Source organism: Pelodiscus sinensis, chromosome 6 (genome assembly GCF_052426305.1).
Source record: "Pelodiscus sinensis isolate ZL-2025 chromosome 6, ASM5242630v1, whole genome shotgun sequence".
Classification (NCBI taxonomy): Eukaryota; Metazoa; Chordata; order Testudines; family Trionychidae; genus Pelodiscus; species Pelodiscus sinensis.
In genome coordinates, this window is record NC_143057.1 from 41182653 (window position 1) to 41208487 (window position 25835).

Below are 25835 nucleotides of genomic sequence, written 5' to 3' on the forward strand. Positions count from 1 at the left end.
ACACGAGTGTTGTAACGAACAAGACATGAGACGCAATTCTTCCGCTCCACTCTGCGCTGATTAGGCCTCAATTGGAGTATTGTGTCCAGTTCTGGGCACCATATTTCAAGAAAGATCTGGAGAAATTGGAGAGGGTTCACAGAAGAGCAACAAAAATTATTAAAGTCGACGAGTTGCTTCCCCTATTAGATAGAGGCAGCAAAGGGGGGGAAAGACGGTACTTCAAAGCAGCAGCATCGCACAGAGCCTGGGTATGGGCTCCGTGCGGCACTGCCACTTTGAAACGCCATGGCAGAAGTTTAAAGGGGCAAGGCCACACACAGTTCAGGATCAGCTGTATGGCGTTGCCCCTTTGAAACACCACTGCAGCGTTTCAAAACAGCAGCGCTGCATGGAGCATTTCCACAGAACCTGGAGTTAGCTGGGGAGTCCCCAGCTGATCCCAGGCTCTGTGTGGGTACTTCCGCTTTGAAATGCACACCTGCACAGTTCAAAAATGACTTCCTGCTGGCCCCAGGCTGCACATGGCGGGCCATCTTTGAAATGCATAACTGGAGTTGGTTACTGATCCACAAATCCGTGGATATCCGCCTAGTCACATATGAAAATATACTGAGATTTAAAATTACTTATTCCAAGTTTTGTATTCTCAATACTGCATATCCAGATACTGTGCCACCAGATATGTCTTATCCTCTGCATCTTGTCAGTACCTAGTGAGAGCGCTCACTGGGACAGGGACTTTTTCCTGTATGCCTGCACAGTCCTCACCACAATAGGGCTCTAATTCTTGACCAGTACACCTAGGCACTACTGCAACCCAAGTATAAACAAATAATAAATCATATAGATTGGGGTTAGACAGACATTAAAGTAGATGAGAATAACTCCCTTTCACCCCTCAGATGACACCCCCCTCAAGAGACTTTAATTAAACTGCGTTATATGTGCTGTAGTTACCAACAAGATCCAATAACTGGGAGTTAAAGTTACACAAATTCAGAGGGGAATTAAGGTGGGCACAGAGGACACGCCTACACAGCAGGGCTGAACTCAAAGTAAGCTATACAACTTGAGCTATGCTAATTATGTAGCTCATTTCAACTTCTGAAGCTGTCTACATAGCAGTGATTTCAAAATAAAGCACTCTTCCCCCGACTTCCCTTACTCCTCAGATAATGAAGGTTACAGGAGTCGGAGTAAGAATTTATTTCAAAATAATGGGCTTGCTGTGTAGACTCACACTACGAAATAATGCTGCTGCATAGACATGGCCAGAGTGATTTAACCATTGGAACATAGATTCTCAATCTGAGGATTGTGACCCAGAGGAACACGAGGTTATTACGTGGAGGTCATAGGTTGTCAGCCCCTTGTCTGGTGGGGGCTCCAGCCAACAGCCCAAACCCGTGTAGAGGATTCCTATATGAAAGGAGTCGCAGTACAAAAATGTTGATCACCATTGGCCTAGATGACCACAATGTTCCCTTCTAGCCTTGGATCTTACAAATCTATGAACTTACTTCCTTCTTCCTGCTGCTCTTCACCTCAGTGCAGCCTTCAATATTGTATCACCACCCACTCTTCCTAGACTAACATCTCTCCCCCTCTCTCCTTTCCACCATCCTTTATCATTTTCCCTCTTTTTGAGCATCTCTCTCTCTCACAATCTCTGACTTTAAACCCCTCACACACACACACTAGTAGTCCTCGCATCCCTTTGCATCTTCTGTTTCTCCACCACACACGTATTTAAATCACTCAACTTTTCCTCCTAGTTCATTCCCTCAGAACTGACAAACATTTTATATTTCAATGTTTAAAAGGATGGTTATATTACAAGCTCTTTGGGCAGGCAAAAACTAATCACTCGCTCTCCCACCAGGCTTGCTGTATATAGGCCTCATAGTGCTTTACAAACTGGGGTGAGTATTACCATCATCATTTTACACAAGAGGTAGCTAAGGCAAATGAAGATAGAGTGACTTGCCCAAAGTTATACAGTAGGTAACTGCAGAGGCCAGCAATAGTCCACTGCACCTGACCGTTTTCCATAGGTAAAAATTTTGTCCATCCCGATTATGCCAAGTATTACACAATATGTATAACTATGTAAGCAATAGTATTGAATGGTTTAGTTATTTGTATAATTACAATTTTTAAGGCAAGTTTTAGTATGTGCATACAGTTTTGGTGTGAATACAGTTACTTTTCCCCCACATTCTCATCCTTGGTTTTTTGGGGTTTTCTTTTTTTAAACTTTCCAGATTCTCTCTTCAGACCCAAACCAGGGTAGTGCTGAACAGTTTTTACATGGCAGTGTGATTATCCAGCACTTTCCAGGACTGCTTTCTCTCTCCAGTAGGGTTGCCAGGTGTCCGGTATTGACCCAGACAGTCTGGTATTTTCGCCTCCTGTCCGGTAAAAAAAATTCAGAAAATACCGGACACCTAAAATGTCTGGTATTTTCTGTTTTTTTCCCCTGACAGGAGACAAAAATACCAGATACCCTGCAACCCTAAGACACACTTAGCAACTGGGCCCAGCCCCTGGCCCCTCTGCTTACCTGAGGGGGGAAGCTCATCGAGAAAACAAGATGGCCACCAGCAAAAAGACCTGAAGCAAGGGGAAGTAACGCCTTCCCTGGGTCTTAGTGTTCAACCTCTCCCCACTTAAAGAGGCCATGCAGTTTTATCTTTTTTTTTGCTCAACAACTTTTGTCTTCCCCTCTCCCCCCCCCAACAGAATTTTTCCCCCAGTGGTTTTTTTTGGGGGGGGGGCGGGAGGGGGATTCAGTATTTTTGATAAAAACCATCTGGCAACCCTACCCTCCAGTCTGCATTGCAATGATACACTGAATTTTCTCTCATCCTCTCAGCCCATACACTAGTTATTCAGACCTTTCTGTTGTTAATTCATCTCTAATTTGTTTTTTCTCAATGTGGGATCATCTGGCATTTCTGCCCGCAGGCTACTTCTATTGTGTTCTCCATTCTTATTCTTCCCTACCTCCCATTTCCTATGTATTTACTCTTAATTGTACGCCCTCTATTCTGCCAATCAAAACCCTGCTTCCGCATGCCTGGGGGATACTATTGCCTCCACTGATCTGCCCTGTGTTTCCTGTCATTAATAACTTTCCAAATGATGTTAACCCAGTTTGTCTTTTGTCTCTTTCTGTATGTTCATTCCTTGACTCTGTCTCTCCACACGTCTCCCACTAAGAGTGCTTCAAAATGTCTGCTTCTATAATTGTCTCTGTACAGCCTCAAGGCATTTACAGAATTATTTACTTGTTATTGGAATGGTTTCCACTGTGGCTTGTTTAACTGGGACACACTAATGAAGCCAAAGGAAGGGATCTACACTGAAAAAAAAAATCACAAATGTGAAAATGGAAGATCTCTGTGGGACAACTCTTTGAGAAGGTGTACTCATCAGATCTACATTTGTGACAGTATAATCTAAAAGAAACATCTCTGCTGCAAATTTTAGAGGTCACTGCTACATATGCATTTTGCATTTGTAAATATTCTACAGAAAGATAAGCAAAGAGATTAAAGCAAGAATGAGCAGTGGTGCCTTAATGAGGGGTCCTGTGGCACCTTAAAGAATAAGCTTTTGTGGTTAAAAACCACTTAAGATACATTCACAAAGTGGTTTTTACCCATGAAAGCTTATGCCCAAATAAATCTCTTATAAAGACTAACAGGACACCTTTTGCAGATACAAACACACATAGCTACCCCTTTGAGATTTGTCAGGGATGCCTTAGCACACAGGCACTCAAAAAAAGTCTCAACACAATAATTGAAATCCAAGATGTACTTAGTTATAAAATAAACACACAGTAATCAAATACAACTGTCTAGATTTTAGGAATAAATGCCGTTTTGGTGAATAAATTCAATTCAAAAGGATGCAACAAGACATGGATATTACTAATAAAAATACATAAAGGAATGCCATTTTTAAACCAACAGTTTAAAAAGAAAAACAGACGTAAATGATATTTTCATCTGACAAAGTTATACAGAGGCAGGAACAACAGTCACTGAATGCACTAACTTTTACAGATTTACTTTCTAAACCATTCATTTTAATGAGTCCCTTGCATCACTCAAAGCACACCACAACAGAATTTGAGCTCATTAGCCTGTGATCAAAGGCTGGAACAATCACCCAGTTTTTTCAAGAAACAAAGCTCTCTTTCTAAAAATCAATTGCCGTACTAACCCTATTGCATTGTGAAATGGTGGTTCCAAAACCAAGCTAAAAACTGAATTGAACAGAATGGACTTTTGTTTTATATAGTGATTTTCATATACCAGGTATCTTTAAACTCTTTACAGGGGAAAAAGAAAAGATGAACCATGTAGGTGAATACACTCAACCATAGCTCATACACAACCCTAGGACTTGATCCTGGCAAAGATTTAATACATTCTCCCACAGCCTGAGCCCATACCCATACTCTCAAACTGTCAGCTCCACCCCAGAGCCCCGTCGTGTATCCCAAACCCCTCACCCCAGCCTCACACCAGAGTCTGCACCCTCAGCCAGAGCCCTCACCCCTTCCTCATCCTGTAGCCTGCAACCCCAGTTGAAGCCTGCCCCAGCCCAGTGAAAGTGAGTAAGGGAGTAAAGTGAGTGGGGGGGTGGAAGAGCGAGTGATAGAGGGAATTGGGATGGAGAGAATGGTGGGGCCTCGGGAAAAGGGCAGGTGCAATTAAAAAGTTGGCAACCCTAGATTTAGAGAAGGTAATTAGGCTGATTTGCTATTTTAAAAGCAGCCTCTAGTCTGATTCTGCAAAGACATACTGGTCTGTCCATAATTGATAAGGCATTAGGGGATGAGCAGTCCTTAATCTTTCATGACAGACTGTTTCAGTGTTACAAGCAGGTGGGTGGTTCTTAAAATCACTAAAGTATGTGCTCTGTAACTTATGGATGTAAGTGGCATAGTTCTACTTGTATGAGGAGTCCCTTTGACTTCTGTGGGGCTAATTACATATACACAGTTACATGCATTGCTTAAATATTTGAGAGATTAGGCCCTATAGCTGCAAACTTTTAATCCTATTTTAAAACATATTTCAATTGAAATTGCTTGTGTAGAGGAAAGACCAGCCGAATGAAAACAAACAAGGTGTATTCAGTATAATATTGTAGCAAAGAAAGTTTATAATACTAATGGGACACCATTAGTTTGAAATCTGGCCTAAGTTAACAAAGTGAGTTTGAAATGGGCATAGCCACATATGGGCCTAACCAGGCTGCAGCCCTCCCACTTAGCATCCAGGCCCATCTCCAGCTCTGGGTGGCAGGGCTCAGGTTACAGGACCCCTTGTCTAGATCTGACCTTTGGATTTCAACTTTGGATCCCCTGCCCAGGACAATGACGTTCAGGCAGGCTCATACGAAAAAGAATGGCAAGGCCTCAAAATAACGTACATGTTGAAATGCAACCATCTTGAAAGATGATGACTAAAAGACATTACTTAAGTACATTACTTGAAATTCAGGAGGAGGAGGAGGAGGAATCAAAGCCAGCCTGGGTTTGTCAGTACAGAAACTAGAACTGCAGGGGCATGAGGGCAACACTCACACCAGATTTCTAAAACCTTCCAGTGAGAAATCTCAAAGAGCCATGTCAAATATTTTCAAGAAGATGATGCAAGACAGCTGGAAAGTAACAGAGCAGAAGTCACAAAAGCATACATATATTTCAGCTCTTCCATTTTGTAAGTCAACAAAGTGTCCTTAAAGTTTGGAATGGCAAACAAACCACTTAAGCTTTTTATTTATTTATTTTTTAGAAAAAGCAGCACTAAGTAATCCAAATCCAACATATGAACTCCATTAAATATAATTGGAGTATCTCAAAAGAAATTTCATCCATATACTGAGTAACACATTTTCAAAATGGCCTTCAATCCAAAAACAGCACAAGCAATCATAGAATCACAGAAATGGAAGAGACCTCAGGAGGTCATCAAGTCCAGCCCCTTGCCCAAGGCAGGGCCAATCCCAACTAAATCAACCCAGCCAGGGCTTTGTCAAGCCGAGACTTAAAAACCTCTAGGGATGGAGATTCTACCACCTCCCTAGGTAACCCATTGCAAAGATGCTTTCGAAAAAGCCTCTTTTGAAAAAGAGCGTCTAGACTACAACCAGTACTTTTGAAAAAGCAAGCCGCTTTTTCGAAAGAGAGCACCCAGGCAGTCTGGATGCTCTCTTTCGAAAAAGGACAGTTTGCAATACATAGTGCCGTTTTTGGAAAGAGCACTTTCAAAAAAAGACATTATTCCTCATTAAACAAGGTTTTCTGTGGTCAAAAAAACTGCTGCATTCTTTCGATTTACTTTCGAAAGAATGCAGCAGCAGTCTAGATGCAGGGGAAGTTTTTTCGAAGAAGGCCACTTTTTTTCGCAAAAGCCCTGTAGTCTAGACACACTCTGCTAGTGAAATAGTTTTTCCTAATATCCAACCTAGACTTCCCCCACTTTAACTTGAGACCATTGCTCCTTGTTCTGCCATCCGTCACTACTATTAACAGTGTCTCTTCATCCTCTTTGGAACCTCTCTACAGGAAGTTGAAGGCTGCTAATCAAATCCCCCCTCACTCGTCTCTTCTGCAGACTAAACAGTCATCTCTGCATAAAGACAAGCATTTGCGCTTTATAAGTTGAATAGTAATTGGCAATGCTGTATGACTTGTCTGAGTAAATTAATTAATACACAAAAGGTATGTACAGAAGACTGTGTTTAAGTATTTGGCCCTATTACGACTCCAGATTTAAACGCTTTCATGCTTTTAAAAAAAAAAAACAGATAAATGTTAAATCTTGCAAACTGACAGGATTCCTACTATAAAGAAGGTCTGCCTTTTTTGCTAAAATCCACTTTACTCATAGGACTGATGCTTCCTCTAATTTTTTTCCCGCCATTGTTCAGAATACATTTTGTTACGTGCACCGAGACATGTGCGGATGGGCACCACTAGTAGAATCACATGCTGATCAGCTGTGGGCAGTCTGCTGATCAGCTGGAAGGAATCCAAATTCCTCCTGGGAAGCTGCCCAAGCACTCAGTTTACAGAGAACACTAAATAGAACCAAAAATGTGTTTTCTATTCACTGTTGAAGCTTCAAAGTATGCATCAAGTAGGTAAGAACAGCAACAAATAAAAGAAAGTAAAAGCAAAAACAATGGACACCTCACAAAACCAGGGCCCGATTTGGTAAAATATTCCAATCCCTTGCAAAAAGCACTCAGCAACTTTCAGGATCAGGCCCTTTTTTCCCCCCTTGGTGGTGGTGGTGGTTTTCACAATTAGCTGTAACACAACACTTTTAGTACAAGCCACTGAATGCCATTATAGGGAGGTTTCACGTACCTGCAACGTGTCATATTTACAGCTGCACTGCTATACTTATTGGGCCATATCCTTCAAGGCAGGCACTTACACAATAAAAAGATCATGTTGACTACTAAAACTTAAACAATGAATGGTCCTGTGGGCACCTTAGAGACTAAACCAAAAATACAGATAGTATCATGAGCTTTCATGGGCACAATTCACTTCTTCAGATGCCAAATATGGAGCAAGGGGTGCAGTGGTGCAAATATATAGCAGAAAAAGAGGGGAGGGGGAAAAAACCCTGTGAATTAAGGTATCCGTGCTAAATGAGGCTAAGACTGGACTCTAAGTGCCCAATACTTAGCTTTTGATGTCATTTGAGTGTTGAATATAACAACCCATCCAAGATATGTCTTTGTTCAATCCTTGGATGAAGTGTCAAATTTGCATATGAAGGCAAGTTCCACAGACTCTCTCTCTAGCTCATTGGTTCCCAACCTTTTTTATACTGTGGACCGGCAAACCCATTCACATACTTCTGAAGGACCGGTAACATTTTAGTTGCATATTTGCATAACCATTACAGCAATTAATTTTAAGAGGTCACATGTTATTTTACATCGCATCTGCATGCACACAATACATGTCATAATGCATCAGAGTTTGCAGATATCTACAACACTAAAAAAAATTCACAGAAAATGTCTCTACCCCAGGTGTGACTGGTGCCCGCAGAGGGAGGGGCACAGGAAAGGGTACCCACAGGGGCAGGGGGCACGTGGGGCACCCTATTTAGCAACTGAAATTTTGTCAGGGGTATAGGAGCTGGTGCCCCCAACTGCCACTACTTCCTCCTGCCCCATTGGGTGGGGGAGCTGCCATTGTATCTCCCCCATCTCCTTCTGTACAACCCCTGCCTTGTCTCTCCCTTCCCCAGCCAGGCTGCTCTTGCTCCCAAAGTCTCCCCCCAGCCTTCCCTCCTCACATCCCCATTTCCCTCCCTGTGATCCACCTTAGAGTTTCCCTCCTTTGCACCCATCCGTTTCCCATGAATCCCCCAACCTCCCTTCAGCACCTCCTGCATGTCCACTTGCCCCTCACATCTCTGTACCCTCTCACTCCTTTAACCTCCTCCCAACTCTCCCCACACACACTGGGAGCTGGTGGCAGCTTCCCTGGGCCCAGGCAGGGATCACAGCCAGCTCTGCTGAGAGCTGCCTGAGGTCAAACCCTCCCTCTGCAGCTCTGGAGCACGGGGGGACCCTCTTGGGCAGGACCCCGGCCAGGCTAGGAATGCTACCCTGGGAGAGGCTCCTGGGGAGCAGCAGGACTGGACCTGCTGGCGATTTCCCCTTCCCGGCTGCTGGGGCTCAAGGATCCAGCTCAGAGCTTGGTCACAGAGTCCCCGTGAGCAGCGGCTGCAAGTCGCTTCCTGCTGCTGGGTCTGTGTCAGCGATCACTTCCCCCATCTCCTATTGTTGGGTCCTAGCACAACACCCGCCCTGCTGCAGCCCCTACCCAGCCCCATGCTGCTGCTGGGTCCTAGCATGACACCTGCCACAGCCTAGCAGCCAGCAGTTCATGGCCCAGCACTGGTCCGCGGACCAGGGTGGAAACCACTGCTCTAATGGTTCCTGAAATTACTTTGTAAGAGGATAGCCACTTTTAGATCCATTAGCAAGTGTCCAGGCATGTTAAAATGTTCCCCAACAGGTTTCTGTGTGTTACCATTTTGAATATCTGACTTGCGTCCATTAATCCTTTGTTGTAGAGACGATCCAGTGTGGCCAATATACATGGCAGAGGGGCACTGCTGGCACTTGATGACATATTTCACATTAGTGGATGTGCAGCTGTATGAGCCTCTGATGTGGTGACTTATGTGGTTAGGTCCTGTGATGATGTTGCTTGTGTAGATTTATGGACAGAGTTGGCATCAGAGTTTATTGCAGGGATATGTTCCTTTGGGAGTATGATTGACACGTGATGTGCGGTTGCTTGAGATAATGTGTTTCAGGTTAGGGGGTTGCTGTAGAGAGGAATAGGTTGTCTCCTAAGGCCTGTGAGGGATTATAGATTGTTAATGATGCGCTGGAGAGGTTTAAGGTGGGGGCTATAGGCGATAACTAGTGGTGTTCTGTTATTTTGTTTGTTGGGCCGGTCTTGAAGAGCTGATGCCTGGGTACTAGCCTGGCTCTGTCAATCTGTTTTTCACTTTCCTGAGTGGGTATTTAAGTTTTAAGAATGCTTGATAGAGACCCTGTAGGTGTTTGTGGGATTGGAGTGAATCCGGTTGTACCTTAGGACATGTTGGTTATTGTGCATTTAAAATCTCATAACATAAAAGGTGCAGTAATATAGTTTCCCCACCCCACCCCCCCTTCTTGGCATTTGATTTGCCTAGTTTCTCTGTTTACGAGAGAGAAAAAACTGTCTCTCTCCCACATTCAGAGACAGTGAGTCTGATTTTCTGCCCACATAGAGCAGTTTTACACTGACGAGAGTTGGACCTCCTTTAGACTTATGTGAGAGGGGAATCAAGCCTACAACATGCACTTGATTGAGTCCCTAATTTTATACTAAATAAAATGTCCAGCCTATGTGCATTCATTTAATAGTTACATGTGAGGATCAACTAAGTGATCCAAGCCTGTTTATTTGAATGCTGTCACAGATATAAGGCATCAGCACAAGCAGATGCATTTGCCACAATCCTGCAAACATTTTTACATATGTGAAAATTCTCAATAGCTGTAACTGTGAATGTAAAGTTATTCATGTGTGTTCGCAAATAACTTGCAGAATAATCTATCAGACTAAGAAAAAAAGTTAATTCAAAATTGTCCAGATGCCTAGGATTAGAGGACACCATTTTGCACAGAAGTTTTGTTTTGTTTTTTAAATGAAGATTTGGGTCAATCAAAACATCTCATGAATTCATGTAAACGTCACCAAACTCTGTTAAATAATCCAACATATTAAGTCAAAAACATTTTTATATTAAAAAAAATCATATTTTTCCTCAATTTTTTTTTAATTAATGGTAAGTTAGAAAATAAAATATTTTATTTTGGGTCAAACAAAACATTTAGTTTAAACTGACAGTATATTTTTTAACCTTTTTGGTTAAGCTAGCAAAATAAAAAAAAAAAAAACAGTTATTTACAAAGCTCTCCTGGGTATACTCTCTGACCATTACCTCTTTCATTCCCCAATCCTATATCCTTCAAGTAGAAAGAAATGGTTTCTGCTATGTCTTTGTATAATTAATATCTTGTGATTTCATTTGAGCAGGAATAGAAAGTTCACGCTGTTGATACTTACTCTGCAGCAAAATACGGAGGATTTGTACTTCTACTCAGAAATGTAGCTTTAAAAGGACATTGGAGAATAATCCTCTCTTCATTTGTGTTTTGGAACAGTCAACATCATGTTTGTTTTCATTCACACTAGTGTAGCAATAAGGCTCACAGAGCAGCACTGCCAGATAGGGCCATGCCCTGTCAGAATTGGACACATTTTAAAACAACATGTAAAGACTTCTTGTGCTGCTTTAGCAGTAGTGTCCCTGAATTTTCCAGTAAGAAAAAGCTTTTAAAAACTGAGTTCTCAAAGTTCAATTCCTACACTAGCAAGCAAGATGCAGCAGTGATAGGATGCCAGTAACTGGGTGCATCAAGAGGTACCAGACTGAGCTCATGTCGTAGCGGAATTCCACCCGGTGTGAGGCTCTGGCCAAGTGTTTTATGATTCAATGAGGTCAGTGGGATTACTCATGAGAGTAACTGGTAATAAATGTGACTAAAGTGGCCCTCACCTTTGCAGTTCCATTTCTCCCATGTATAAAAGAAAAGGAGAGTGGAAGCATAGTACTAGCTTGTTGAGTATCCTACGCAGGGAATTCTTGGGGTCAGGGGAAAGCTCTGAACCTTTAAAAATACTAACTACACTATATCCACACATCAAAAAAATATACCAACACCACACACACCCCAACACATTTGTTAAAAAGTTAATGTGAGATCAAATGAATAGTATTTTGGGAGTAACACTAAATTAGGGCCCCATAAGCTGCTTGGGACTCCAGCAATGCTTAAGCCTAGCTCCAATACTGTATAAAATGAAGATAGTAATAACCACCTACATCATAGGAGTTTTGTGAGAATTAAATGTTTTGATTAACAGAGATCTGAAAACACAAAGTCCAGTATAAGAATCGTGACCCGCCGAAGACATTTGCCTTTCCCCTCACACAACTAGCTCCCTTCAATATGCTGTGACTAACAAGTTGCTATTATTCACTTCTAAGTTGCAAAATCTTTGAAATACCATAAAGACCCAAATGTTATTTTCAAGTATAACAAACAAAAAACAACCTAAAAGACTCATTTGGAGCTGATTAAAACGCAGCTTGGAACTGGAACATTTTATGCCAGGAACAAAATATTTATGACAATTTTTTCTTTGTGATGGACAAATTCACACAGTGACTTGACTATCACAAGTCAGAAAAAACATCAATGCCAACCTTTCTAGAACAGTTCAAAAGCAAATTTGCAACAAGCACATTTACCAGCTGGTCAATTAGAAAAAGCCTCTCCCCTTTGCATGAATCAGGTCTTGAACATATTGTGCTTTACTCTGTATATTCAAACATCTAAGTATGTTTTACATAACCATTTCCAACATTAAAACATGTAGATTGAAGGGGTTTTTTTCATACCAATGGTTATTAAAGCATTTTGTAACAAATAAAGCTTACTCATTATACAGCTCTAAATTTAGATTTTGTAGAAACTGTGTATTTTCCAAACCCCATTTGTCTGTGTTTTCATAGCAATTCCTTCACTGTATGTAGCCACACCTAACAAAATAATAAATATATGTCTGTCTATTTAAGAAAAAAAATAAAATTTGATTTTTAAAACAGCCCTCTACAAGGTTGGAAACAACCTCAGACAGCATCACCACACACCTGCAAACCAAAAAGTAAAGTTATATAGCATCAGAAAGTCAACTAACTGATCGGTCTTGAGAAGGGGCAGGGAACTCAGGCCTCGGGGGGGGGGGGGATGTGGCCCCTGGCTTGCCTGGATTCATCCCCTGAGGCTCAGGGCTCTTCCCCCCCCCCCCCCCCAACACTGGGGAGCCCATGCTGGCACTCCACCCCCACCCCTCACCATCCTACCATGGGGTTGGGCGCCTTTAGGCTATGGTGTATGAGGGAGGAGTGTCCTTCTCAGTCAGGGGACACATCAGTAAGGGTGGGGGGGGAGCTAGAGGGTTTGGGTTTTTTTTTTTAGTTAAGTGAGGGGAAACAAAGTCTCATGAATATAGAAAAGTACTGTCAAAGGATGGGAAGTGACAATCTAACCCAGAACAATATAAATTATTTAGAAAAAGTACCTACTTGTAAACTACACACACACAGCAAATAAAACTCTTAGAAGACAGTGTCTTATTTACAATAAGGTTCCTAAGAACATGCAATTCAATTATATGCTTAATTCCCTCCTCACACTACACAAACTTCAATGAAGGGCTTCCCTCAATGTTTCAGTGAAGGGGTGAAGAGTGAGTAAGTCATAGGGTACTCTCAATGAGAGACCCAAAACTTAAGCATTTAATCATCAAAAGTAAAGCTTTATTTCCTTATTGATATATTATCTTAGATTTAAACTAATTTAAAGTGGGAGAAGCTTTTGGAGAACGGATATGTGGACAAAACAAAGCACAGCTGAGCTACAAGGACATAAACCAGCTTAACAAGGAGTGTGGCAGACTCTAGTGGTGCTTGTGAATACAAAAATACAATCACATTTTGTACCAGTATGTGTCTTTGAACTATATAAAACAAGCACTTTTGGCTTACAAAGAGTATATGGAACTATGAGCTCCGGGGCGAGAAAAGCCCCGTTCGTAAGTGCGGATCCGACGTAAGTCGGATCTGCGTAAGTCGGGGACTGCCTGTACAATGTTTTTATGTAGAAGTATAATGAATAAGACTGAGAGTCTTTTATGAGATCATGGAAATCTGTGACTTTTGTGGCTTCTCAAGTGGCTAACCCCAGGTCTGCTCAAGTAACTGGATAACAGCCACTGCTTGGGCTGCCCCAGGGCTAGCCACACCAACTGCTGCTCAGGTTGATCACCGGCACCTTGTCCCAGGCTTTCCAGGGGTGGGACTCTAGGGCACCGCCCGTCTCCTGGAGCACCAGTATTGGTGGGGTTTTGGGGAGGAAGAGGTTGCCTCAACCCTTCTCTTCCCCTCCCCCCATCCCAGAACAGCAGTATCAGAAGGACCTCAGCATGCCCCCAGCATCATTGGCATGGCCCTGGAGAACTTCCCTTCAATAGCAGAAGCGTCCTCAGGAGCAATCTTTTCCATCCTTGTGCAGAATCATTTTTGTTATATACATTGAGGTGTGTGCAAATGTGCACCACCAGTAGAAATGAAAAAACCTAGCTGTGGGCACGCTGCTCATCTGCTGGGCAAGATTCAAATCTCTCCTGAGCAGCCCCAAAAGCGTACAGCTTTACAGGCGCTTATTCTGTGAGGGGGTGCTCCTGAATCTCAGCAGCAGCTAAGATTTACTTAGGGGTATTTTTAATACAAATCATGGACACGGGTCACAGGTCATGACTTCTTGCTTATTGCCCATTAGTTTGCTCGGGTGTCCCTGGTCTGCTGGGGGGGGTCCAGCGGTTTTGCTGGACCCCCCCCCCAGCAGACCAGGGGGACAGGAGCAAAGCCTTGGAGCACGTCCGCAGCGGGACAGCCCGGGAGCGCCTGGGCTGTCCCGCTGCGGGCGTGCTCCAAGGTTTTGCTCCCCATCTCCCTGCAGACCAGCAAACCAGGGAGATGGGGAGCAAAGCCTGGGAGCACGCCAGCAGTGGGACAGACGCGGCGCACTTGGACTGTCCCGCTGCCCGCGTGCTCTGCGGCTTTGCTCCGCGTCTCCCAGGTCAGCAGACCAGGGAGACGGAGCAAAGCCGTGGAGGACTTGGGCGGTCCCGCCAGCCCAGTCTTCCTGGTCTGCTGGGGGAGGGGGAGGTGCAGCTAGTGCCCCTCCCCCAGCAGACCAGGCTTTTCTTACCTACCCCTGGGGTAGAGCAGCTGGGGGCTGCCGGGTTGGTCCCGCAGCGCCGCTCCGGACCAACCCGGCAGCACCCCAGCTGCTCCGCCCCAGGCGTCCTGATTCAGCTGCTGCTGGTAAGTTTCAGCAGCGGCTGAATCAGGACGCCTGGGGCAGAGCAGCTGGGGTGCTGCTAGGTTGCTCCAGTAGCGCCAAGGAGCCGCGCTACTGGAGCAACCCAGCAGCACCCCAGCTTGTCTGCCCCAGGCATCCCCAAGTCAGCCGCTTCTGAAACTGACCAGCGGCTGACTACAGGAAGCCCGAGGCAGAGTTGCTCTGCCCCAGGCTTCCTGGAATCAGCCGCTGATCAGTTTGGGGACACCTGGGTTTCTTAAGTTGAATCTGTATGTAAGTCAGAACTGGCATCCAGATTCAGCCGCAGTTGAAACTGATCAGTTTCAGCAGCGGCTGACGCCAGTTCCGACTTACATACAGATTCAACTAAAAAACAAACCTACAGTCCCTATCTTGTACGTAACCCGGGGACTGCCTGTATTTCCAAACCCCCTTTAATTTTCCTCTCCTGAAAAAAACAACAGTAAATATCAAACTTCAAAAGCATCTGAACTGCCTCTGTCAATGCCTACCTCTTACCTGGGCTTGTGTGATAAAGTCTTATTTCCCTCAACAGGCAATGGAAATTATCTTAAAAGAAGCAAACACACTGCAGTCTCCAACAAGCTATAACTCAAGAGACTAATTCAAAAGCTGTATGAAAGACTATAAAGATATGTCAGAGAGCAGTTTTCTTACACAACAAGATTTATTAGCTGATGGACTTATTTCTGCAGAAGGGCCAGAATTGGACAAATACCCCTCACACACGGACAGAGGTACTATACTGTTGTTTGGAAACCTGATTGATGGATTTGAAATGGGATCTGAAAACACTTTTAGAACGACATTGCTATCTCCAAGGCCAGGTTTCTGAGCCCTTAATTATTACTCAAGCCCCTAGTGTTAATTAATAATTACTGAAGTGGAATAAAATCCTCTCTCTCTATTCCCCTTGGACTGTACAGAAACAAATGACTAAAAAACAGAAGACATCATAAAACAAAGACAAAATGGATGCAAAAGAAAAACTTTAAAACATGTATCTTAAAAGGAATAAAATTTCAGAGTTGTATATGTATGTTTAGATGGAATTGAGTACCTAAATGCCAGTGAACTGAAAAGTTAGTCTGTAGAAAGTATATACTCAAGTGAGCTTAGAAATAAATATTTTTGAAGTTCAATTTCATCTGTGTGATATGAGAACGGTAAATTGGAGTTACCTATTTTTCCTTACTTCCCGATTCTGAGTTTGCAAACAGCTGATAACACTGTCCAAATAACAAAATTTAATGAGCTATTTTCATCCTCTGACAAAGAAGGATAATTATAGGGCAATATTGGTCAAATAACAGATTATGGAAGAGAAACTAAAGGATACAATTACTCAGTAAAAATAAAACAAACAATATGCCATATTACCAACCCACACTATCTTTGCAAAACCATTATCAATCCACAAATAGACAGGAAGTGGGGGTTGTACATTATTGACTGTGCAACAAAAAAGGATAGGGTAAGTAGATTAAGTAATGGGTTAAGAGACTCGCCCAGATAATTTGCTTTCTATTGATTAGCTATTGACCTAACTTCTATCCAGGCAGTAAATCAGCATGACCTGAGAGTAAATTACAAATATTTCTTTTACATACTGAGGCATTCAAAGTCCTCATCAAGGCACAGAACAGCCAAATCAACTGCACACTGAATGCTCAGCTGGAGGTTCATTACCATTACCATCAAATCATGCTTCTCTCAGTATGGGCAATACTTGACCATATATAGGTTTCAATGGCCCTGAAGTGCTAGCCTTACAGAATGCCCTCCAGCTCTAATTGCTTGGTTCTGCCAGTTGCTTCCATTAGTGCAGTATTCATGATGTTATCTGAAAGCACAATTGATTTTCTTAAAAAGGAACAGAGTGCTTCCGCCAGCAAAACTTCAGGCCATTTTCTTCAATTTTCAACTTCACTCTGCAAATATATCCAAAATAAATAATCCCTCCCTGCTCCTCCATTGCATATTCTGAGTTCAATCTAATTTGCAGAAAACTGCAAGTGCATAGCACCACAATACAGACCAACACACCAAAACAGACATAAGAGGTGAAGACGACATTAATTGAAAATGACACATGGATGTGAGGGCAAGGGTATAGACTCAGACATACCCACAAACTGAGATACCAAACTGTACATTTGTATTTTAGCATAATTGTTCAGTGAAGCAAATTTTACATGCAAGATAGAGGGCATTCTGCCATATTTGTACTCTAATTATGAAGTTAAATTATGAGAAATTAAGAAAATGATACTTCAGTTGAATCTTTAAAAGTTAGTTTGCATTTGAGAGACCGCGTATAATAAAACTATATAACTAAAAGGAATAGTGATTATAATACAACATAGGTGAGGTTGCACCAGGATTTCTATTTTAACAGGGATGAAAACAAGAAGTCTAGAACTAAGTATACTCATTATCATGCTACCTATAAGTATATTGCTAGCAAATTATATATAGTTAACATGTCCAAAAATCAAATGTATGTCTATATACATTACACACAGAGAAATTGTATTTATAGAATACATTTATCATGAACAGTTGAACAACCTGCCTACACTCTTCTTAAGTTGGGATGAGACTCATACAGATAGAGAAAATCTATCCACAAGGACTTATTCGAACATTCCAACTCCAAGAGCAACTTCCAAGAGCCAACATTTTATTTTTCAATTTGGCATACCAGAAATGTTTCTTCCTTCTCCCAGCTTGCGTGGAATTTCCTTTGCAAATTAACACTTCCCAAGGCCCAAGATGACTAAGAGTCAGCCTGGAACCAATGATAATGTTTTTGCATATAGAAACGTCAATTTTCAGCCTGTTATTTTTGCTGTCCTTGAATAGACCTCTTGGTAAACAGAGTACTCTAAGGGTACCAAAAACTGGACAGAGTGATGACTTAAGAGACTGTTCACACAATAGATCCTCCTTTAAGGGGAAAGCAGTCTTGCTTACAAAGCTTTCCGGGGTCCAATATTTCAAATAGTTTTTTGAAAGAAGGGAGGCTTATGGGAAACTAATATTTGTATTCTCTTATCTTGAAATGAAAACAATATCCATCCCTGATTCTGATATTTTCATATTGTGCGCCTCATCCCCCTTCTTTTCCCAAGAATAGTGTTAATAAACTCTACATTTTTTTTTAATTGGAAAGTTCCAAAACCAGTGGAAGAACAGACATATATGCAGCACTCAGCACACCATATGTTAGGCTATACTCTTTGCTCTTTGGAACAGGATTCTTGCAAGTGCTAGAGAAAAGAATGGATGAACAGCCAATCTTGTGTCTGAATACATCATTAATTAATTAGCTGCAGAACATGCAAAACCCATCAGCTAATAAAATATTTAACAATCTACCTCCTCAACCCATGCATTCCACAAATAACTCCAAAAGCAGAAACTCAGATGTGCTTTTTGTTTTCCTTACATCTCCACTGGAGTAAAATGCAATTATGTCTAAGAAATTTAGCGTATGTAGCAGAGTAGACAACCATCAGCAGTAAATAATACACTATCATTTTCAAATGACACACAGTGAGATTCATCACTGAGGGTTGTGTGGGCTTGATTCAGAAGCAGGAACTCAACCTTGTAATCAACATGTTGGTAATAGCAAGTTTGAAACAGAATATCTCTGTGTGCTGTAAACTGGAGAAAGATTCAGCTGTGGCAGTGAGGTCAACGCCCCCAGTAACTTGGCTAAGAGTATAACAAAATATACTGACCAAGTGAAGGAGCCAGATAAACTCTTAGCAAGGTGGCAAGTGACTGTATAGCTCCAAAGCTCGTCTCACCAACAGATGTTTGTTAGTTCGAACTAGGGTGGTAATGTAGGCAACCGGAGTTGCAAATGAAGCCCAGGATTTGAATTTCCCGGGCTTCATTTGCATAAAGCCGGGCGCCACCATTTTTAAATGTCTGCTAGTGCGGACTCTGTGCCGCGCGGCTACACGCGGCACGGACTAGGTAGTTCAGACTAGGCTTCCTAGTCCAAACTACCGTTACTCCTCGTGAAACTACCTAGTGAAACTACCTAGTCCGTGCTGCGTGTAGCCGCGTTGCACGGAGTCCGCACTAGCAGACATTTAAAAATGGCGCGCCCGGCTTTATGCAAATGAAGCCCGGGAAATTCAAATCCCGGGCTTCATTTGCAACTTCGGTTGCCTACATTACCACCCTAGTTCGAACTAGGGTGGTAGTGTAGACATACCCTCATGTACTTGATCGAGAATGCCTTCCCTACTGTGTACTCAGAATGACTGAAATCTGTAAGTTGCTACATAGCATGGAAGATGGCAAAGGTAGCTCCTCTACCTATAATCCTCTTCAGCACTGATGACAATCTCTGTTCACGGGAGCTGTAGGGGCAGCTCCTACAGGCAAAGAGACTGCAGGGACATGCTGTTCACTACTTCCCACAGCTCCCATTGGCAGCAAACAGAGAACTGAGGCCACTGGGAGCTTGGGGGGGAGGGGTGATGCCGGAGGATATTTTGCTGACGGTAATTATTTCATGACATGAAATCAGATTTCCTTGCTGGACTCTTCAAGTTGCCGACCACTGGTTTAGAAACTTAAATGTATAAAAAAAAAAAAGGAAGTTGTCATTAATATGTAATTAGGTGACTCCAGAAGCCGAGTCTTATGAAAAATAAGATGTATTACCTGACTTACAATTTAATTGCAAAATCTGGCAATGCTGAGATATCAAGCCTATAATCAGAGGGAAAGGTTATCCGTACTTTGGGACTGGTAAATCATTAAGTGCAGGGGTGGCCAATCCATTTAACAAAGAGCTGAAACAGCGGCGGAAAAAGCGTGAAGAGCTGCACACCAGAATTGTCAAGCAAAAAAACAAAAACAAAAACAACAGCTGCCCTTTTAAGAAATAAGCTTAGGCTTTTTGGCCATATCACACTCCCATGGACAGCCACCATCTTGTGCACCATTTTGAATCACTGCTCGGGTGAGCACAGGAGAGACAGGAGCCGTTGGGGGGGGGGGGGAGGCGCAGGAGCGGCTTCGTGAGCTGCACTTTTCGGGGAGAAGAGCCACCAGTCGCCACCCCTGATTAAATGCTTCTTGGGTACATACTATCAAAAAAATCACATATTATGTCTCAAGATACATATCAGCTGGAGTTGTATCTACTTATACCAGGACTCAGTAATGGGACAAACTCTGAAGTTTTCACTGCTAACAGAGAGTTGCTGGGCATATACATGGGACTAAGTCTGCAGATAATCCAGCATCGTAGGAAATATCACTGATCTATGGAAACGAAAAGTCATTTATTCTCCCTGGGTAAACAATCTCTTACACAGTGTGCAGCATTTGATAAACCTAGAGCATGGAATAGACTATCAAAAAGTACTTGAGAAAATAAACTTTTGTCATTTACAAACATCTAAGATTCTGCTGATGTCATAAGCTTACAAACTCTTGATGTCCTACAATGACAGCAAGATTGCACACGCTCCATTTTGGGCTGACCTCAATCAGTAGCTTGCAATAACACACACACACGCGCACAGCAACTGCACAGCACCTATTGCAGATGCCATGGCCGCCATCTATGCTACAGTGCTGACATGTAAGGAAATGGCAGCAGCTCTGGGACAGCAGCATGCTATTCAGACATGGGCCAGAACTCTCTGCTGTTGCTCAGCAACTGAAATTCATTCTCCTCAAATGAAGGTAGTACCAATGGTTGCGAATACTTTGCAGACAAAATCAGAGTGGCTATTTTATTGCACGGATTAGGAAAGTTTAAGAGGTGCGGGATTGCTAGAACATCTAGTTGATTCTGACATGTACACAGTAAGGATGTGAAGGACTAGTTGACTAGTCGACTATCTGATAAGCAAATAGTCGCTCCCCCACCCTTGCTGCCTCTTTCTGATGGAGGCAGTAAGACGGGAGGAGAGAAGAGGATACTTCAAAGCGGCAGTGCTGCATGGAGCCTGGGCCCCAGGCTCCATGTGGCGCTGCCGCTTTGAAATGCTGCATGCAGCCCGGAGCCAGCTGGGATGTCCCCAGGCTGCATGTGGCATTTCAAAGTGGCAGCACCGCACAGAGCCCGGGGTCAGTGGGGGAGTCCCCTGCTGATCCCAGGCTCCACGCAGTGCTGACACTTTGGAATGCTGCCAGGAGCCAAACACCAGGCTCCCCCATGGTGTTTCAAAGCGGCAGCGCCACATGGAGCCTGGGATCAGTGGGGAAGTGCATCCCTACATATGAATTGGGAGGTTGGGCAGATATTTATTTTTGAAAATTTGATCTCTAGGTCTGCTAGTATAATATACCAAAAATTATGTGTAAGGCTAATCAATACATCTATTTTTAAAGGTTCCTCTTACAACTGATGAAATACATTTGCATGCCTGGCTTATTAGGATGGATTTTTGCATCACTTCTTTATGCATTTTTGCTTGTTTTTATGTATCTATTCATTACACATGTGGTTGCATGTTATGGAAAGAAAGAATTAACACAGTCATTCATTTAAAGACCAGAAGGGACCATTAGATCATCTAGTCTGACCTCCTTTATAACACAAGCTTAAAATTGCATTTAGTTACTTCTGTATTGACCACAGTAACTTGTATTTGATTCAAGCATAGTCCAAAAAGGCATTAATTCTTGGTGTGAAAACTTCAAGAAATGAAGAATCCATCTCTTCCCTTGGTAAACTGCTCTCCTACATTAGGTTAGTACATTTTTTAAATAAAAATAAGAGCCTGGAAAATCTATGATGTTAACTGGCAGCACAGCATTCACTGAGCATCATAAGAAGATACAAACTTCTGAGATTTTTGTCCTCAAAAGAGTGAACCATCCAGAACTAACTCCTGCTATCAAATGGGTTTGATGAAGGACAATAATTTATCTGACAACATTCAAAAGTTGTTAGTGTTTTTAATACATGCTGCCACATTTAATAACACCCATTTGGGGAGCTATTTTGGTTCATGGCAAATGAAAAGCCTTGAGTATAAGTATTCATATAATAATTCTGAAAAAATAGCTTCATCTTTATTGTATAGAGGTCCCAAGAGAGCTAGGAGCAGTTCAGCACTATACTTCATGAAATAATCATTTTCCCTCAAGCCAAACAATCTCTCTGTATCAACATACATACTAAATTTCTCATGTTGATCATCAACATAGTAATTTAAAGAATTAGTTTTAGAACTATTCACAACTTCAAGATATTCTGGCGGCCCAAATTTTTAGACTGCCAGTTTCTTCTTGTTGGAGCTCTTGCTACTCTCATAGAAACAGTTTTCCCACTCAGTAACCAGCCAAAGTATTTTAAGAGGCTAGAAATCATGGAGATGTTCCATTACTTCCTGAGGGGGAGGTGTAGTACCCCAGGCTCAGTGTGTTCTACCCCCATCAGTAGCTAGCCCACAAGAAGGATAACAGCCTACTACTGCAGTTAGCCAAGGGAATAATTCCTTAAGCTCAGGGGTGGGGAACCTTTTGAGTCAGGGGCCGTTGAGCCACAGGGGAAAAAAAAAAAAAAATCAGTCAGGGGGTGCACACAAGTGAGAAACCAAACCCCCTCACTCCCCCCACACACACCTCAAACAAAAATCCCTCACTGACATGGCCCCTGACTGAGGAGGATAAAGACACTTCCCACATTCCCCTCGCACACCAGAGCCTTGGGGGCCAGGCTAGTAGATTTTGTGTGCTCCAGCCCTGCAGGGAGATGGCTGGATAGGAGGCTGGAGCACCAGCATGGTCCCCTCCCAATGCTGGATGAGGTCCAAGCCTCAGGGGCTGGATCCATGCAAGCTGGGGGCAGGATCTAGGCAATCTTACTTCTCACGAGTGAACTGACTCATCATGGGAGGACAAGTCCATTTCTAGTATTCCATCAGAACAGTAACACTTGAGTATACAGAGTCCCTTGAGAATACTAGAAATGGACTTGTCCTCCCATGATGAGTCAGTTCACTCGTGAGAAATTACATCACAGTGTTACTAAACTGATGATCTGGACCAGCAGAACAAGAGGAATACCACATCTTCAAGGCAAACCAGGTTCTTAATATAAATTAATTATACATAGATAAAAAGTTGTGACCTAGGCTGCTAATACTCCTGTAAGCCATTTTTCATTAATCTCAGTATAATAATTTCATTATTCGCTTCACTGCAGATGCTGCAGTGTAAAGCGCTTTATTTTATATATATATATATATATATATATATATATATATATATATATATATATATAAAAATTATTTTTAGCAGTTACACAGTTATATTTTGAAACTACTTTTTACATCAGACCCAACAATAGGGGAAAATAGGACTGCATGTTGTGTTTGTGTTTTTAGTCTACTCATTAAAAAACTGCCTCTTGGGAACAGACATAATTCTTCTTCACTCAATTAGTCTCTACATCAGACTTTTCAGCCTCATAATAGGGATGAATCAATGGGAATACTGTGGTACTGAATATGAAGGAAATACTGGCCTGGTTCCCCACACTCTGGGCAAATGCTCAATAAAGTTACAGTGGTCATGGGAATAGAACAAAAACTTGAAGCTATACAACTGAAAGGGAAAAACCTTCTGTGACTACTCTCTTAATGGAACAAGATGAATGGAGATGGGAGAGGCGGGGACAATGTTCCAAACTGGCTTGCTAAAGGTAGGCACATGGCATTTTAAAGGTTTTGTACTAGAAAATGCCAGCCCCCACCTTTTTACGTCTCAAGATTCAATTAATTAAATGTTTTATCGCCAACAATGAGAATGCACATTATTTCCTGCAAATCAACCATTGATTGCCTAGCTAGACACTACTGTAAATAAGGTCACCAAAGCTCTGCTGTACAGCTGGAGGGGGTACAAGTGAATGAAAACAGATAATATTGGCAGTAATGATGGTTCACTCAGCCAATGGCTAGATCCAAAGGAAAAACAAAGGGGAATGGAATTTATAGAAATAAACTCTTAAATAGGAAAGCTAGATAATTATGAATGCGTAGTGATTTAGAGTTACGAACATTAAAAATAACTATTGTACTAGGTCTGAGTATGGAAAGAAGAGATTGCTTCACCAGCAACGAATAATGGAGTGGATATGTTTTCAGTATAAGTTGATGATCATGAGAACATCTGAAGAAAACTTGATAAGGCTCCAATGTACAGCCTTTATTGAGGCCAACTCCCACTGAAGGGTTTTCCTGAATAACAGCAGCAGGATCTGGCCCTAAATGGAGCACTTCCAATTATTAAAGCTTTTAATCCCTTTTAAAAGCCCTTTTATTATGCTCTAAAGTATGGCATGGCAGTTATAAATCCAGGAATATACTCATGAATTAAAAATAGCTCTCAAAATTGGTCGTAAAAAGTGAGGTGTTCAACTATTTTAAGACCACTTCTACAATAGCTAAAGAGCAAATTTTAAAAAGCAGAAATGTTGTTTCCAAGTAGATCTTCTTTTGTGCAGATGCTTGTAAGTTTGTTTTTTGAATGCAAACTGACAAGTTTTATTAAGTCACTGTGTGATGGGGTGTTCACCCCACCCACAATGGGAAAGGGTTAATAGTGATCTAGAGATCAAAGCCTTGGAGAGAGCAGGATTTTTTCCCTGAAGAACTGATGAGAGGAGGGAAGGTAGACAGGTATTCTCTCTGGGAAGCACCCTAAAAGAAGGCTGAGAAGTAGAGTCCCAGCAAGCCAGTGGTGATGGAGCAGCACCACTTCTATACACTTATTTGAAATATAGCTATTGTGAACTACTGTAACTACTAGTTACGTTAGCTAGTGTGTGAACGGCAACAACTAAAAAGATGGTAAATAGTAAGGACAGTATTCCAGTCCAATATGGATGCTATAGGAACATGCAGAGATACGGACCATGCAAACCCTGATGCAATTATAAAGGAAATGTCTCAGAGGTTGCAGATGGGGAAGATTAGTATCTTAAACATTGTATGCAGACATGTTTAGGATCTCAAAGGAAGAACAGTAATGAGGCTAAAAAAAGTCTCAGATGCAAAACAAAGACAACAGGAGGAGAAATTTGCTTGTGAAGGACATGACACTGAAATGCAGAGCCCCACCTGGGAAGTGCTCAGTACCCTAAGCACACTAAATCTGGGAGCTAATGCACAATATGCTAAGTGCTTCTCAGGATCAGACCCAAGGAGTGGTCTGCCATAGAGGGAGTATTTTGCTGAGGGGCTGAAAGACTCCAGAAGGAGTGCTTTAGTCTTACAAAGTACAGCATCCCTTGTGTAGCTGTGCAGTGACAGCTCTAGTTATCTTATACTAATGAGCTGCAGAGGAAAGTGGCTCTGGAAAATAAAGGGAATTCCCAAGTCTTCAAAGATCTTAGCTCTGGAATAAAAAAAAAAGAGGAAGTTAAACAAAAGTAAACAGAAACAGAACGTTAAATTGAGACAAAATAGAAGTTTTCAGAAGTTTTTATGTCCCTCACTACTGCATTTGTTCGAAGCTAATGTGCTTTATATCACCTCACTTCCTGCACTCAATGCTACTGAGAGTCAAGGGAAGTAGAAGAGGTTTAATAACCCTTTTTGTATTTCTTTGCCTCCTTCCTTAGAGATGTTCAAAGAGCCACACAATGTGTCACTGAATGCCTAAATTTTAGTAAGTACAGTCAACATGTTTGCATACACAAACTGGTAATTTAGGTGCCTAGTTAGGTGTCTGCATGCACCATCTACACTGTCATTGCAAAATGTTTGCAGAAAAATAGGGTTGCAATCTTGTGTCTGTCTGTACAGACACTAATACAGGACCCCAACACAGCACTTCAAGGAGTTAGATTTTAAGGTCAGAAAGGACCATCATGATCATTTAGTCCAAGGGTGGGCAGAATCCAGCCTGAAAAGCATTCCTCTCTGGTCCACTCAGCTGATTAACAGATGTAAAGATGCTCTGCTAGTGTGTGTTCAGCTGCCTTTCCTCCCATCTTGTTCCTCCTTCAGCTCCCAGGATTCTCCAGCTAGCTGTGCAGAGCAAAGAGTGGGGAGACGGGAGGAGAGAGGGCAGTGCAGAAGGCAGGGTGTCCCCCTGGCCCTGTACTCCAAAGTTGCTCCAATCTGAAGCATGGATGGTAAGTGACTCAGAGGCATGTCTGTGTTAAGAGGGAGTGCACTGTTTCTAAGATTTCAGTGCTCTCACGCTCTCACATTCACACACACACACACACACACACACACACA

At 42.3% G+C, this 25835-nt stretch overlaps 1 protein-coding gene across 1 annotated transcript in view; it reads right to left on the reverse strand.

Moving 5' to 3' along the window:
- LOC102459043 (FERM domain-containing protein 3) overlaps positions 1-25835 on the reverse strand; it is a 200725-nt gene that overhangs the window by 115102 nt on the left and 59788 nt on the right. The window lies entirely within an intron of this gene.